Raw genomic sequence first — 15,294 nt, 5'->3', positions numbered from 1 at the left:
TTTATGACCAAGACCCAGGGTGCGAATTGTTTGAATTTCATTTGTTGGGCTGAAAGTGATGAAATAAAATTAGTACTTTATAACTAATTATCATATTGTATTTTTAAATTTTAAATTACAAAATTTATATTATGTATCTTCTTACTTGCAACTATATATACTGTAAAATACGTTTTAATTACAGAGAAAGGAAAATCAAAGTGGCACAGGTCCCGGAATCATAAGAACCTATTTTGGAATGAAAGTTGAAGGGTTGAAAAAAATCAAATGTGTTCTCCTGTTTTCTCACCCCTTATCATTGTAGTTAAAGGATTTCCTTTTGTCTCCGCCAAGAGACTCTTGCCACTGCCTTCCGAGAATACCCTCTGCAGTCCAACCAGGTGAGTAGACTGACCTTGAAGAAAAATTTCGTCACATAGAACTAAAGCAAGAAAAAAATAAATTTCTCCCACGTCGGACATTGGTATCAGTTATAAAAAGAAATTATCAAACCTCAAATATGGCAAATATTCATTAACATGCATATACAAATCCCCAGCATGATCTAGCTAGTGGTTAACGTGTAAGACTTCGGTACACGTGGTCCGGGTTTAATTCCCAATGGGAGTACATTTTGGCGTTCACCCAGTGTCGTGACCATAGTGCTCTCAAACGGGTCGGGTCGGGTCGGGTCAGATCGGGTCGGGTTGTCGGGTCAGGTCAATCAGGTTGGATCACGGGTCGGGTCGGGTCGGTCTTCAACCCGACCCGACCCCTTGAGAGCACTAGTGGTGACGACAAGCTAAATACAAAATGCTTTTCTTAATTTTCCGTTGTATTATGACACAAGCGTCACTGTAGCGGCCAGTATTGCTGGCAGTTGTATCGAAACACATACCATTTACCTGGTCAATTATATCCCATGACCTCAATGCACCTAGTACGGCATTGGTTTGAGCTTGTCCAGTTCCAGACTTCAGTTTTGGGACTCCGAGCAATGGAGCTTTTCCCATACCAGATACTACTACAGAAACAATGGTTTGTTTTCCTGTTATGTCTGGTAATAGTTTGCTACCCCAATGGACAATGAGGGAGCTTGTTGCTTGGAACTTACTCTTTATGATGGCAGTTGACTCAAGACGATTGCATCCACGAGCTCGTTTGATGATGAACGACTAGTTTACTATTTATCTGTTCCTAGTAAGTAAAGTCTGGTTTTATTTCTAGTGGCTTCTGCCATAACAGTAACGAAGTATATATCAACCTTATCATCACAAATTTACTATCACACCACAGTCCAAGTCAACACTGCACAACTACACGTCTATTTTTTGTTCTGGTAAACGACCGGGCCAATCAGCTCTCTCAGTGTCGTCCATTATGAAGGCACATCGCTTGGGATCAAATCTTGAACTCTTGAAACCAAATATAAGCACTCTAGCAATGTGGTATCGTAACTCTATATGTTTGTTGTTAAAAGCAGCGTCATTTTAGATTTTGCCCAGAGGGAGGCGGAGATTCCAAGCCGACACAAGTGTTTCATTTTCTTATTAGTGTATTACTATACATTTGATCAAACAATACGTGTTTATCAAACTCAAGGGAGTGGAGAATTAAACCCTCCTGCTTTGCCCAAATAACGTCCCTGGAACAATTGTGTGGAATTACTGGGGAAAAATGAAATTAATAATTGAATAACATTCATTTCTGTCAGTAGTTTTAGAGTTCTGCGACAGCATTACAGACTTTGGGAAACAAAAGCTATTGTCGTGATTGACAATTTCAAAAGATTTCACAAGGAGAATCTTTCTAGCTTGATGTGATATGCAGTCTTGGAAGAGGGGAAAGAATGTGAATGAAGGCGGCGGTGACAATTTATTTATTTATTCAGGTTCTAGAAAGACGTTTCAGAACAAACCAATGAAAGATACGGTTTTAGAGCAATAAAGTTTGTAAACAGGTACCTGTTTTTTTTCGTCTGAATTCGAAGAATATATTACATTACACAGAGTGCTTTAGACAAGGAGAGGAGGAGGAGGCTGAGTTGGATTGAATACCAGAAGGTTTAGTCGATTGAGGCGTGTGTTTCTGAATGCATAAGCACACGGCGCAAGCGTTTGTAAGTAATTTTGACTTAAGCTTTTGTAACAATTTCAATGCCGCAAACTCTAGTAATTGTCTTCGTTTCTCTATGTATTTTGGGGAGAAGAGGATTCCATTTGTGTATTTGTCTTGCTGGTGTTTATATCTTGTTCATGTCCTTAAGTGCTTTTGATTCTGTCGAGTCTCCTTGGTATCCGTCTGTTTTAGTGTTTCTGTCTATTGATTCTCTGGAGTTTTCTTCAGGTGAGATTTACTCCTGGTTCTGATCACGGTCGTGCTGTCTGAGAATGGAAGTAGCTTTGGATTCATTGCTGTCTTTTGTTTCTTCTGCTTTGTTGAGTGTGTTTACTTTTAATCACCGGTGTTTGCGGTTTTGGTTGTGTCTTCTACCTTGTCTTCTTGGTAATCTTCGGTCCATCGTTCTGGGGTGGTTTTCCCAATTATTTCTCTTCGGAGTTGTAGGCTTCACTCGTTCATTAGTGTTTGTATCTTGCATTCGGTGTGCACTTCAGCTCTAGCGACGGTTAAGCTTGCAGATTTCTTCGTCTTCCTTTTGTAGCGAGTGGGGCATCTGTTTCTTCTTATCTGTTCTGCTGGTGCATTGTGTTGCATTTAGATTCGTCTTCCCGGTGCGAGTCTGCTTGACCATGTTGACCTCTTTTCTCACTGATTGTAGTTGGTTAAGGGTGGTCTGCAATGGATGCGCTTTTGCCTTGTTGCTTGGTTTTCTATGTCTTCTTTCTTCTTGTTCCTGATAAGGGTCGGGTTTTGTGTCCTTTTTATAGCTGTGTTCCCCTTCTTATCCTTCTGACTAGTGGGCGTTATGGCGCTTTGCCTGGCGTTTTTGGTAAGGGCCGGTTCTCTAGCGCATTATGAGAATTTTCTTGTTGGTGTGTGTACTAAACGAGCTGAGATTTGGTGTTTGCCGTCCCTTCATTAACACTACTTTTGTCTTGGCTGAGTCACGTGCTGATTCGTGTATGTGTTTCGGCGATACGAATGTCAGCGAAACCACGCGCGAGTAGTGTAGTATTCAGTCTTGGGAAGTAATGTAACGCAACTAACGCGTTACTTGTAACGTGTTACTTTTTAAGTAACGTTTCCTAGTAACGCGTTACATTTTTTCCAAAGCCACTGTAACGGTAACGCGTTACAAATTTTTAAGTAACGTACCTAGTTTGCGTTACTTTTTTTCGTGTTACATTTCGGATTAATAACTACAATATGTGTATTTTTTTTCGGAAACAAATGTTTCTTTTTTGTAAGTGAATTTCTCAGAATGAAACAATCGAGCATGAACTACGTATGTCAATGACCGACAGTCACCGACACACAGAGAAACAGATAAGTTCGTAGTGCCACTTGCTGTTTTTGGAAGATGAGGACAGCCTCAGGGAAATCACGTGTACTGATTGCAAGCACCTGGAAGATATTGTCATAGATTTTTACAGCTCCAAATCAATACATTCAGTGAGTGAACTAGGAGTGCAATGATACCGGTAGTCTATTTTACTTTGAATTGTGGTGTTTTTTATAAAGATGGAGAGTGAAAATATTTTACTGTTCGAACATTTGAAAGAATACTTTTTTCTTATGAGCTGAAGATGTTGGTGGACAGAATTAAAAAGTAAAGGTTCTGAAGTGCCCCCGGCAGAAAATATCAACAACTAGGGTGCCATAATTAACGATATACAGTAAGGGGTTAATATGAATAAACTGTTCTCATGAATAGGCCTACTTATTACTAGAAAATAGTTCGCTAACGGTATGTAATATTGAAGTTCTTTCAGATCAGTTTGATTGTCCTAGAGTCCAGTTGATTATGAAGTTTGAAACTAACTTTAAAATGGATGTATCGATTTAGAGTTACTGGCAAGTTTAATTCATCCCCAGTTCATGTGTTCTCATTTTATTAGTTGTAGTGTAATGTTTCTCTATATTCTGTATTTTTAATTTTACATAACAACATTGTTATTAGTATATAATTAGTTTAGCAGAATAGTAATAAGTAACCAGTTTTTCTATCGCATAAGGATGAGCACGAGTCAAGATAAAACTCGACTCGACGCGAATTTAAGTCAAGTTTCGAGTGAAGTCAAAGGTAATATTCTCGAGTCGAGTTCCGACCCGATTCAGTTTTTCGCGTCGAGTTTCGAATCCAGTCGAGTTTAATAAATGGTACGTTCGTCATGAAATCATGGCCTCATTACACTGGAAAGCGAAAGCCATAAGAAATGCAAGCTAAACAGTAATATGGAATACTTTTAGTGTTCCTCATGAGAGGGGACACTGCTCGCATCTCGTCTCGTCTCGATAGCGAGACCACAAGAGATTTTTTTATAACAAGCTCAGCTCCGCTCGGGTCAACTGAGAAGATGGCTCGAGCCGACTCGCTTGGGGTGAACCATTGACTCGAGCTGGCTTGGTTGGGATGAGCCATCTGCTCAGTTCGGCTCAACTGAGCCGAGGGCTCTAGCCGAGTCGGTTGGGTGACCTGTTGGATCGGCTCACTTCTCGGTTCGGATCGATAGTGAATGACCTGTGAGCCGAGCTGCTCGAATCGTTGACAATTCTAAACCCGGGCCGAGCAGTTTTGAAGATATTTGGCCACTGCCCTATAACTTTTAACAGTGTTTGGCTCGAGCTCCAATACTCAACCTAGACCCTAAACCCAAATTCAGAATCTCGTCAACAATGTCCTTGACTCCTAGACTTCACGACTATCGAGGTTGGCAATCAACTAGTTTTTTAGTATTCAAATACAAACCGCCCATCTTTCATGTTTATTACAGTGTTGTTATAATTAATAATAATAATAATAATAATATAAGTAGTAGTAGTAGTAGTAGTGTCATTGATAATTATATTGTCTATGTAATATACTTGAAGAGAGTACTCGAAACTACACACCGGATTTGGCTCGACTCGAATCGAAACTCGACCCCAATTCGAGTCGAGTTGGAGGAAATTTTTCGAGCCGAGTTCTTTGGTCAAGCTCAAAGATGTATGTTTCTAGTCGAATCGAGTTTCAAAAACAAATCAACCGAACTCGCTCGTGCCCATCCCTACGAGTAACACAGTATGGCATTTTATCAATGTTACATTATATGAAAATGTTCATATAACAAGTAAAAATTTGTCCTTGCATTTACATAAAGAGATTCAGAAGTGTCATAATAATAATAATAATAATAATAATAATAATAATAATAATAATAATAATAATAATAATAATAATAATAAAGCTGTAGTAATAGTAGTACGGAATATTGAAGTAATGTTTTTTTCATATATTTAAAGTTTCGGACCTAAAAGTAACGCGTTACTTTCGAAGTAAAGTAACAGTTACTTTTCTGGGGCAAGTAACGCGTTACTAACGCGCTACATTTTTACAAGTAACTTACCCAACACAGGTAATATTTTGTCTATGTGAAAGTCAGAGTAACATCATTCAATGCAACTTCCAAACTATCCTTAGTATCAAACCCGAACTGCTCCACCATAACACGCGCGGTAGCCACTAGACCACGTATTAACAGCATTACACTGATTAACAGTGGCATGTCGTAACACTTTCACGATTGTTACCGGTTGTCGATATTACAAGTATCTCTAGTTTTTCAATATCAGAAAATCTAGTACTTTTTTTTTCTTTTAGCGTATCAATCATTTCAGAATATAGACATTTGCTACAATTTTTTAGACGGGGAGTCAAATCCCACTTCATTTCCTTGATCTTTTTGAAAATTGTGGCTTTTCAGGTTCTTCCGTTTTTTACTAAATATAATCGAAACCGTCTCTCAATGATCTAGATATTCTTCAAAGTAGAGATGCAAGGGCTCGGAAAAAACCGGCTTTTTTGGAAAAAACTCGGTTTTTTCTGCTTTGCTTTTTTGCTTCGGAAATTTTGGGCTTTTTTCAAAATACTGCTTTAAATTGATAAAACAGACTTTGTATCGCTTCTCTATAACACAAAAAATCGTTTAATTAGTGGCTGATGCTGATAATAATATAAAACATCGAAAATAAACTATGAATTTCGAAAAAATATTTCAAACAATTTTTCTTCAACATATTTTCATTATGAATTCCACATGATTAACCAATGTATATAATAAGAATTTTTTAACCTCCTATATACAAAAGTAAGCAGAGTTGGCAAGAACCGTGGTTGTTTTTGAAAATGCCAAAAACCCGTTTTTTGGGGGATGTTTAAACCAGGCTTTTTTGGTTTAAACCAGGCTTTTTTGGTTTAAACCAGGCTTTTTTGACTTAGATTTTATGCTTTATGTATTTATATTACATATTCACAGAAATAGCCTAAGTTTGTTTCGCCTTGATGTTATTATGCAACAGCGGGGTTATGCCGGAAGAACTCCCATAAGCTTAAAGAAGTGCGGTCAGTAAATTTCTTAAGTTCAGAATCTCCCGCCCTAGCCATTGGGAAAATCCCGTCATTACTTGAAATGTAAGACAATAACGGGAAAATCCTGTTATTGCTTTGCATGTAAAATTTAAAGGTCAACGTACCATAATCAGTACGCTAAAACTGAGGTATTAAATTACAAATTTAGTACCGGTACGTAGATATCATTGAAAGTCCAATCCAAGCTAATGTTGGAAGCTACGTAGACAATCGATAAATTTTGCCAATTTCTATCAATATTTAAGCAATATTGGCTTCTTTACAAAACAACACGCATTTAGGCATGTAGAAATATACAATTTGGTTTGTTTCGTATATTTAGGCTTAACATCCTTACGAAATACCGAGGTTATCAAGGAGAAGACTTTCGCTTAAACTGACATCCGAACCGCTACTTGGGTTACGCATGAAAGAAGGATTGTGGTTCGACCGAGAATTGAACATGGGATACCTTGATTAAAAAGTGAAAGGGAAATAAAACTATTGCAGGTAGTTTGATATCTGGAAACGTTACCATGAAGTTCATACGATTCGCATTTTTCATTCTTTTTATTTTTGTGGTTTAAACCAGTTATTAAAAAAAAAGTTGGTGTAAATCAGCCAACCCTAAAAGTAAACACTTCTTTTTAAAGAATACACAAATAACTAGCAAAATAGTATGTAGTATTTTTACTTCAAAATATTCCATACCCTCTTTTTGAAACAAAATAAAATTAAAATAAAACATAAGAGAAATACTTAGATTTATATGATACACTTAAAGGCTGCACATCTAGAGCTTTTGGTTCTGTATATTCTTGAAATTCTACAGTTAAGTTTTATAGAACCACCATCACAGTTTACCCAATCCTCAAGTTTTCTGAATTTTTAACAAGAGGGATTCAACATATCACTACGGAACTCCCCCCCCCAAAAAAAAAGACTACGGAATATATTTAAGTTAAGCTAAATACAACTGCACAACAAACATGATTGAGTGATTAGCTTTTGCGCTTCTATCGGGAAGTCCGGGATTCAACCAGCATTCGACCATTCTGACAAAGCTTTTCTTCATTCCATCTGTGAATGTAGAAATAGTGCGTGTACTGTGAGTTGAGCGACTTCCTTTTTTATTGTTTTTAAATCGTTATTATTACTAATTACCAGCAGTGACGGTTTTGCGAAGGTTAGGGGGGCGGTCTTTCGGACTGAAGCCCGTTCCCCAAAGTTACGGAATGTCTGCAACAAACGAAATATCTATTATTTATGCCTTTACTCATAAACTTTAAGCTCCCGTCAAATAAAAATTACGAATGTTTAAAAAAACTAAACATTAGTAAGAAACCCTTCCCAAAATACTTTTCTAAATCCGCCACTGATTCTCAGTATAAAATGATTTTTAAAGTTGTATCCGGAAGATTATTGCTAAACATATAAACGAAACGACATATTAGTTATGCCTGTACTCATAAACTTCAAGCACTTCCCAAATAAAATTAGGACTTTTTAGGAAACGAAACAATCAGAAAAAACCCTCCTAAAGTACTTTTCTAAATCCGCTACTGATTATTTGTATAAATTGGTATTCAAGGTTGTGTCCGGAAAATTATTGCTAAATCACTTCACAGCTACAGTATAACAGAAATGTGGAAGTACGGTTTGACAGATATATTGAAAAACGTACGCTTTGACGGATAAATAGAAAAACGGGCAAGTTTAACTTTTGCGCTAGAAGCTAGAGTACTAAAAGCTCTTAGAAATGAAACACGGATGACAAACTAGAGAAGAAAAAAGATGTCGATAACTCAAAAGTTAAAATAAAGTTAAATAGCCTCTAAAATTACCCTCAAATACTACATTCTTCATGTTAGCTTTAATTCGTAAAACATGTGATCCATCCATCTTGATGGTGAATTTCAGAGCGAAATATCACATTCAGGTCATGGAATTTTTATCTAACTATAGAATATACTATAAGAAAGCTATTTAAATAGAAAAATCATGAAGTTGAAAAAAGCCAAAATTTCCAAAATTCTCGTTTTTTTCCCAAAAAAGCCGGCTTTTTATGTGAAAAAAACCATCGATTCAAAAAAGCCGGCTTTTTTGCATCTCTACTTCAAAGTCATCTACTTTTTTTTCTGCAAAAACTTACATCATAAATTTCCTTCTGTAAGATATTGAACAAGATTTCTTATCTTGATCCTATAACATAAAACAGTTCACGTAAAAAATTGAAATTCCTTTGGAGGGTTTGGTAGAATTTTGCTGCACGAACTCTGGTTTGAGAATCTCATTCGTCGATGTTTTCGTCATGGATTTAAAGAGTCCTAACAGTTCATCTTAAAAGCTATACAGCACATCATTTATCCTACTTCTATAGTTCCACCTTGTGTTTGAGGCTGTTGAGATACTTTTGTTGACTACACAGGCCAGTAGCCAGCCCAAAAATGTAGGGGAGGCGGCGGAAGTTAGGAAGATCCGATCCAACCTTATTACAGTTCATCACCATATTATAGTTCATTTGCAAGAATACCGTGAAAATTTTATGGGGCAACAAAAATTTAGGGGGACCCTGCCACCTAGCCCCCCTGGATAGGGGCCTGTGACTACGTAGTTTAAAGCATTTGTTCATTTTGAAGACTTCGAGAAAAAAGAAGTCAGTCACGACATAGTTTTAGAAAAAAAAAACTTACACCCTTTTGTACAGCCAATGGACTCTTCTAACACTAAATTAAGCCTTTGGGCATGACTAAAATAATACACTTCTTTATATCTTTGTTTAACAAGGGGCTGCTTCTTCCTACCTCACCAACCATAACCGAACCTCCATCGTATGTTTGAGCAACAAGTTTTCCGTAACGAAAGTTACAGACGGTCAAACACAACTTGGGACAGTCAAACTATGGTATGATGAAGACGATTTCACAGTTCTTTTTCAATACATCAAATTGCATCAAAGTGCAAATTCAACTAGTAAGCTAGAGGCTAGAGCTGGAAATTTGCTGAATCGAAAGTATTCTATACTAAATTAAAAACAAAATATTTTCAAGTTAATTATCAAAAATCCTAAATAAGTATTCAAATTAGAAGAAACACCGGGAAACATCTTTACTTCTCTCTAATTATCGTTCCTATGAAATTGTATACTGTTAAGACATTGAAATAACTTTACGAAGACAGAAATTACAGCCAAGTTTCCATACTTGGATTAGGAAGCAAACGAAATAGTAGACAGTTGAATCACACTGCCAACTCGATCCTCTATACCAAGAGGAGAGCCAGTAGAATAAACATGCTGATGATATTCTAGATTCTCTTTGTTTTGACAGGAAACGTTCCTACCTTTTCCTGTTCCACTCAGCTGAACGGTAACATAAGAGCCATTCCAAAGTCCAAATACGAGGGATCCGGATGCTTCTGCCTGGCACGCTGTAAGGTGCTTCTGGAGTGAATGACCGCTATCGGGGTTCGCGTTACCTCTGAAATCTACGGAATCAACAACAGTATGTTCCTATTTGGCGCTGGCAGTGTAAATGCGGGATAGGTCATCCGAACTTAGAAAAAAAAAAGGAAAATATGTAAACATCTTCCCTACCGCCGGTAACAGCGGTAATATGCACTACGTCCCACGATCATGCCGATTAGGCTAAAAGAGACGGTGATGATGAGTAATGAATGAAATGGTGGAATGAAGAAAGTAGGAGGAAACGGGAGAACCCCGTGGAAATCCACACACACGGTGTTTGTCCACCACAAGGTTTACTTGGCGAAGGGTGGGATCGATCCCGGGACCCCAGGCACAGGAGGTGAACGCTCTACCACTGAGTCACCGCGGTCCCCATGGACAAAATTGTGTAGGGCCTAACCATGATTGACAGGTTGCTTATTCTGGATCATATTTTTTCAGTTTCTAGAAGGAAACTAAAACCTTAAAACCATAAGTTTACTTATTTATTTTTGGAAGCACATGCGACAAAGGAGTCACTAGACATTTAGTTTCCGACTAGCCCCGAAAACTATTCAAGTCCAATAAAATTATTCAATTTTATAGAAATATTATCATCTTGTTCTATCTTTAAATTGCAATACCGATAGATAAAGAAGTACAAAGTATACGAAAAGGAACAATAAGTCAACTATCAGCATGTTAGCAAAGTACTCCGCCCTTTGATTATTAAAAAAGTATTCAGGGAAAATTTTAGGCAGTCTAGAACTAGGCTATGTTGAATGCATCTATTTTGCATTAGAGACTAAGGTAAAATTTTGAAACAAAACTTTTTTTTCATAGAATTAGGCATTGATCTTTATTATCTTAGCCCATACAATATCGGTCGCTCAGCCTAGGATTATTTCCGTGAGAAAGTTAATTAATTAATGCTAGTTTAATCTTATTGAAGGAAGTGGTATTAGGAATTTAAATATCGCCATTTACTAAAAAATAAAAACGCTATTTAATTACATTGAATAAAAATATACTTCGAATAACAATTGATTTGTAATTTGATTGATTGCTCCTAGATGGAGGCACAATGGTTATAATGAATTTCATTAGCAAAGTTATATATTTGGTAAATTTTATTGGTTTCACTTTTCATTTAATATTAGATAGATAGATAAATAGATAGATAGATAGATAGATAGATAGATAGATAGATAGATAGATAGATAGATAGATAGATAGATAGATAGATAGATAGATAGATAGATAGATAGATATAGACATCTGGTGTTCTACAAATGGCGCCCACGGCCAACAGAGGACTACTCTATAGGTCAAAATAAAGCAAAAATCCTATATAATGGAACATCTTCCGCGACCCCCTTCAGCCGCTTTGGGGAATCAAAAATTTCACTATGTTGTAACGACGTAGATTAACCATTAGCATTGTTCTAGGGATCCTTCAAGCCGTTACATCGATTGTTTCATCAAAGCTGGTGCTATTATCGACGTCTATCGATTTTAATTGCCATCTGGAAGGAATCGATGTAACTATTTGATGGATAGATAGATCTACTCTATGGTTCTTTATTTGCGACATTGCCACATAGTACAATTCACTTTTCCAGATAAGGGCCGGAAAAGTATACAATTACACACACACACACACACACACACACACACACACACATATATATATATATATATATATATATATATATATATATATATATATATATATATATATATATATATATATTCGCTCTATTTTGACTTGTAGAATATTGCTCTGAAGTCCGTGGAAGCCTTTTTAGAACACCCAATATACATTCTCCGAAAGTAAAACACTGAGCTAAGAGGAATAAAAGTTATTTTTTAAAAAAAGAAGCGAAAATTCTAGATGTTTGTGACTCATTAAAATTGAATCTAAGTTTGTAGACAAGAAGGCAATTATCTTGGTTCTTTACCTAATACAATGTTTGTTCCATTTTCTCAATAAATTACCCGTTAATTTACTCTTGTGTGTCTATCTGTGGATTCCTTTGTTTTTCTTCTACGATCTTCTTAAGAAGTGTTGCCACATTACAGCTGAAATTTTCTGCCAGTGGTAGTTCTATAAAGCCTATGAACTTTTAGTGATTGCTTCAAAGTAGATAGAACGAATAAATACAACATTTAACCTGTTGGTACACTTTAATGAACGATTGTTTTTGTATATTTATATCGAACATAGGAGATAAGTTGATCACATATTTACAAAACCAACATTCATACCACACACAAAAAATAATCAAACTTTGACATCTGATTCATTATCCCAAATATTAGAAAAAAAAATCAAAGTTCAATGTTTTAAGATGGCGCAACTGGTGGTGAAAACAACTCCAACACTCCAAACACTGGTGGAGTATATATAGTGGCGGATCAAGAATATGATCAAGAGTGGCTATAGCCCCTATAGCCACCCTTTGGATCCGCGCCTACACACACACACACACACACACATATATATATATATATAGTATGTGTGTGTGTGAATTCTGAACTTATATGTATAAAGTAAGAGTATGTACCGGATTTTTTTTTAGGTAAATCAGCACGGCTGGAGATAAAAGGATTAAACGAAAGGTGAAATAGGGTGATCTTTTTGCCTCACATGCCCAGTGGTGTAAAGGGGGGCAGCATTCCCCGAACGACATAAATGGGGATCAAATTAAAAAAGATAAATTTTGAAAATTATTACCATTGGCGAAATTTTAAAACAGATGCCTATGCTTAATCTTGGTCTTAGTCTATGATTCGAAAATATACCGGCTTAAACGAAAGTCATCCTTGGTATGTTTGCCAATAATTCATTCCGTTAGTAACTTTAAGTCCCATTAGCCACCTTCGAATTCCTTTTCCACTGATGATTGTAGTTGAATGAAGTAATTATTGAGTGTTAAATATGAATTAGCTGTTATCAAATGAGAATAAATTATAGCATTAATTAAGATTCGGTTATAATAATTCGCGGCCGAAAGCTGGCATCCCACAATCTCGCGTCTCAGAAAGCGCACTCCGCAAAACACCACGTGCCCAGAACCTCGCGGGCCAAAATCTCGCCTAGCCAAAATCTCGTGGGACAAAGTCTCCCCTGGCCAGTACCTTACGAGACAAAATCTCAACTAAGCAAAAGATCATTGTTCAAAATTTTGTGGGACGAAATTGCGCGGTAGTGATTTCTTTAGTATGGAATGGCCAAAATGTCGCTTTATACGTAAAAACTCAAGTAACGAACGCCTCTATAAAATTATCAGATATTTTGTCCAGGTAAAAACATTTGTACTATTAAGGAACATATCCTTCTGTTTCGCGGAAACTTTCAGATATGGACACGGACAGTTCCCCCCTTCCCTCCCGTAGCAATATGTTACTGAGATGCTGCTTTACTTCTTCTTAACGAACAGAAATTATTCTCAATTCAGATGTATTTAGCACAATCTAACAATAAATGTGAGTACAGTAAACAGAAAATTCATTAAAAATATTCTGCCGTTTTCAGATGGTGACACAAACGATATTGATTTGAGTGTGTTCCTTCCCACTGGTCTTCGGTGAACGTAGTTCCGAGGTTTGTTTCCCGGGGGAGGAGAAGCACATAAAATTAAATTTCACATTCATTCACTTTGATTAATAATCCGTCTCAATTACCTTAAAGAGCGTCGGACGTTAAAGTAAATAATAATAATAATAACAATAACAATAATAATAATAATAATAATAATAATAATAATAATAATAATAATAATAATAATAATAATAATAATAATAATAATAATAATAATTCCACTTGAATGGGGAGAAAACTTTAGGAATGTCCCCTTTCCCCCTCTTGAAAGCTGAACATGTTTCCATTTATTATTAATCAGAAGTTTTTAGGGGATACGGACAAAATCTCGCGGCCGAAACATCGCCGCCCAAAATCTCGCCGGCCAAAACCTCGCGTGGGCAAAACCTCGCCGCCCAAAATCTCGCGTGGCCAAAACCTCGCCGGACAAAATCTCGCCGGGCCAAAACCTCGCCGCCCAAAACCTCGCGGGACAAAATCTCGCCGGGGCAAAACCTCGCCTGCAGTTTAATAAAAATTCAGTGTAGTATAACAATATCTGCTGCTTTTCTTATAAGTAAAAAGAAAAAAGGAAGGAAGAGCTTGGTGTGGTGAGAGTAGAGGCGCCGAATTCTACTTCGCCCCGGGCGCCGAAATCTCTAGCTACGGCTCTGTATATATATATATAAATATATATATATATATATATATATATATATATATATATATATATATATATATATATATATATATATATCCCACTCCCTTTTGTTGTGCCGACAAAGTGAAATTATAAAAGACATCCTAGGCTCGAACCTCTTCTATGTTGAAAATTTGATTAAGTTCGGTAGGATGGCTCAAGAGGTATAATGTAACAAACATAGTCACTTAATTTTTACATATATAGATTTCCAAAGCATGCATTAGAATTTTTCTTGTCATTATTTTAATGTAATTATGTGTTATTACTAAATATATACATATAGTAATATATAGAACATTCTACTTTGAAGAAATCGTCGTGAAGAGGTTTTATCCTGACGACATTTCTTCCCAGGCGACACTACGTCTCGCTTAATTTAGACCAGGCGAGATTCTGTGTCGCGAGATCATTACAACGAGGTTTTGGTCAGGCGAGATTTTGGGTATGGCGATATTTTGTGGCGCGAGGTTTTAGAAGACGAGGTTTTGGCAAGGTGAGGTTTTGGCCCCGCGAGATTTTGGGCGGCGAGGTTTTGGCCAGGTGGGGTTCTGGACAGGCGAGATTTTGTCCCGCGAGGTTTTGGTCGGCGAGGTTTTGGCCAGGCGAGGTTTCGGCCCGGCGCGATTTTGGGCCGCGAGTTTTGGAAGGCGAGGTTTTGGTCCGCGAGGTTGTCGTCGCGAGGTTCTGGCCGCGAGGTTTTGTACCTAAACCGTTTTTAGACTATAAGAGATTCGTGATATATATAGTAGATTTTTGGCACAGATTTTGAACTCCAGGTGGTATTCGCAGTTCATTCTCATCAAATAATTGAATTAAAATAGATTGAAAAATGAAATATCTCCAAATTTGAATTTCTTTTAGATTACATATTTACACATTTTGAATCGTCATTTTTTCTCTTCTATAGTATCTAAATTGAATATTTTCGGATTTTATTCTTCTTCGTTTTTGTCATTATTATTTTGACCTCCAAAAGTTATATATTTTTATAGGCAGGTTTTGTCAGTACGACATTTAGGCCTGTAATTTTGGACCCAGCGAGATTTTGAGTAATGAGGTTTTGGTCAGCCAAGATA

Source organism: Thermobia domestica, chromosome 10, assembly GCF_964235325.1.
Source record: "Thermobia domestica chromosome 10, izTheDome1.hap1.1, whole genome shotgun sequence".
Taxonomy (NCBI): Eukaryota; Metazoa; Arthropoda; class Insecta; order Zygentoma; family Lepismatidae; genus Thermobia; species Thermobia domestica.
The sequence above is the reverse complement of the archived record's forward strand: the minus strand, read 5'-3'. Positions refer to the sequence as shown.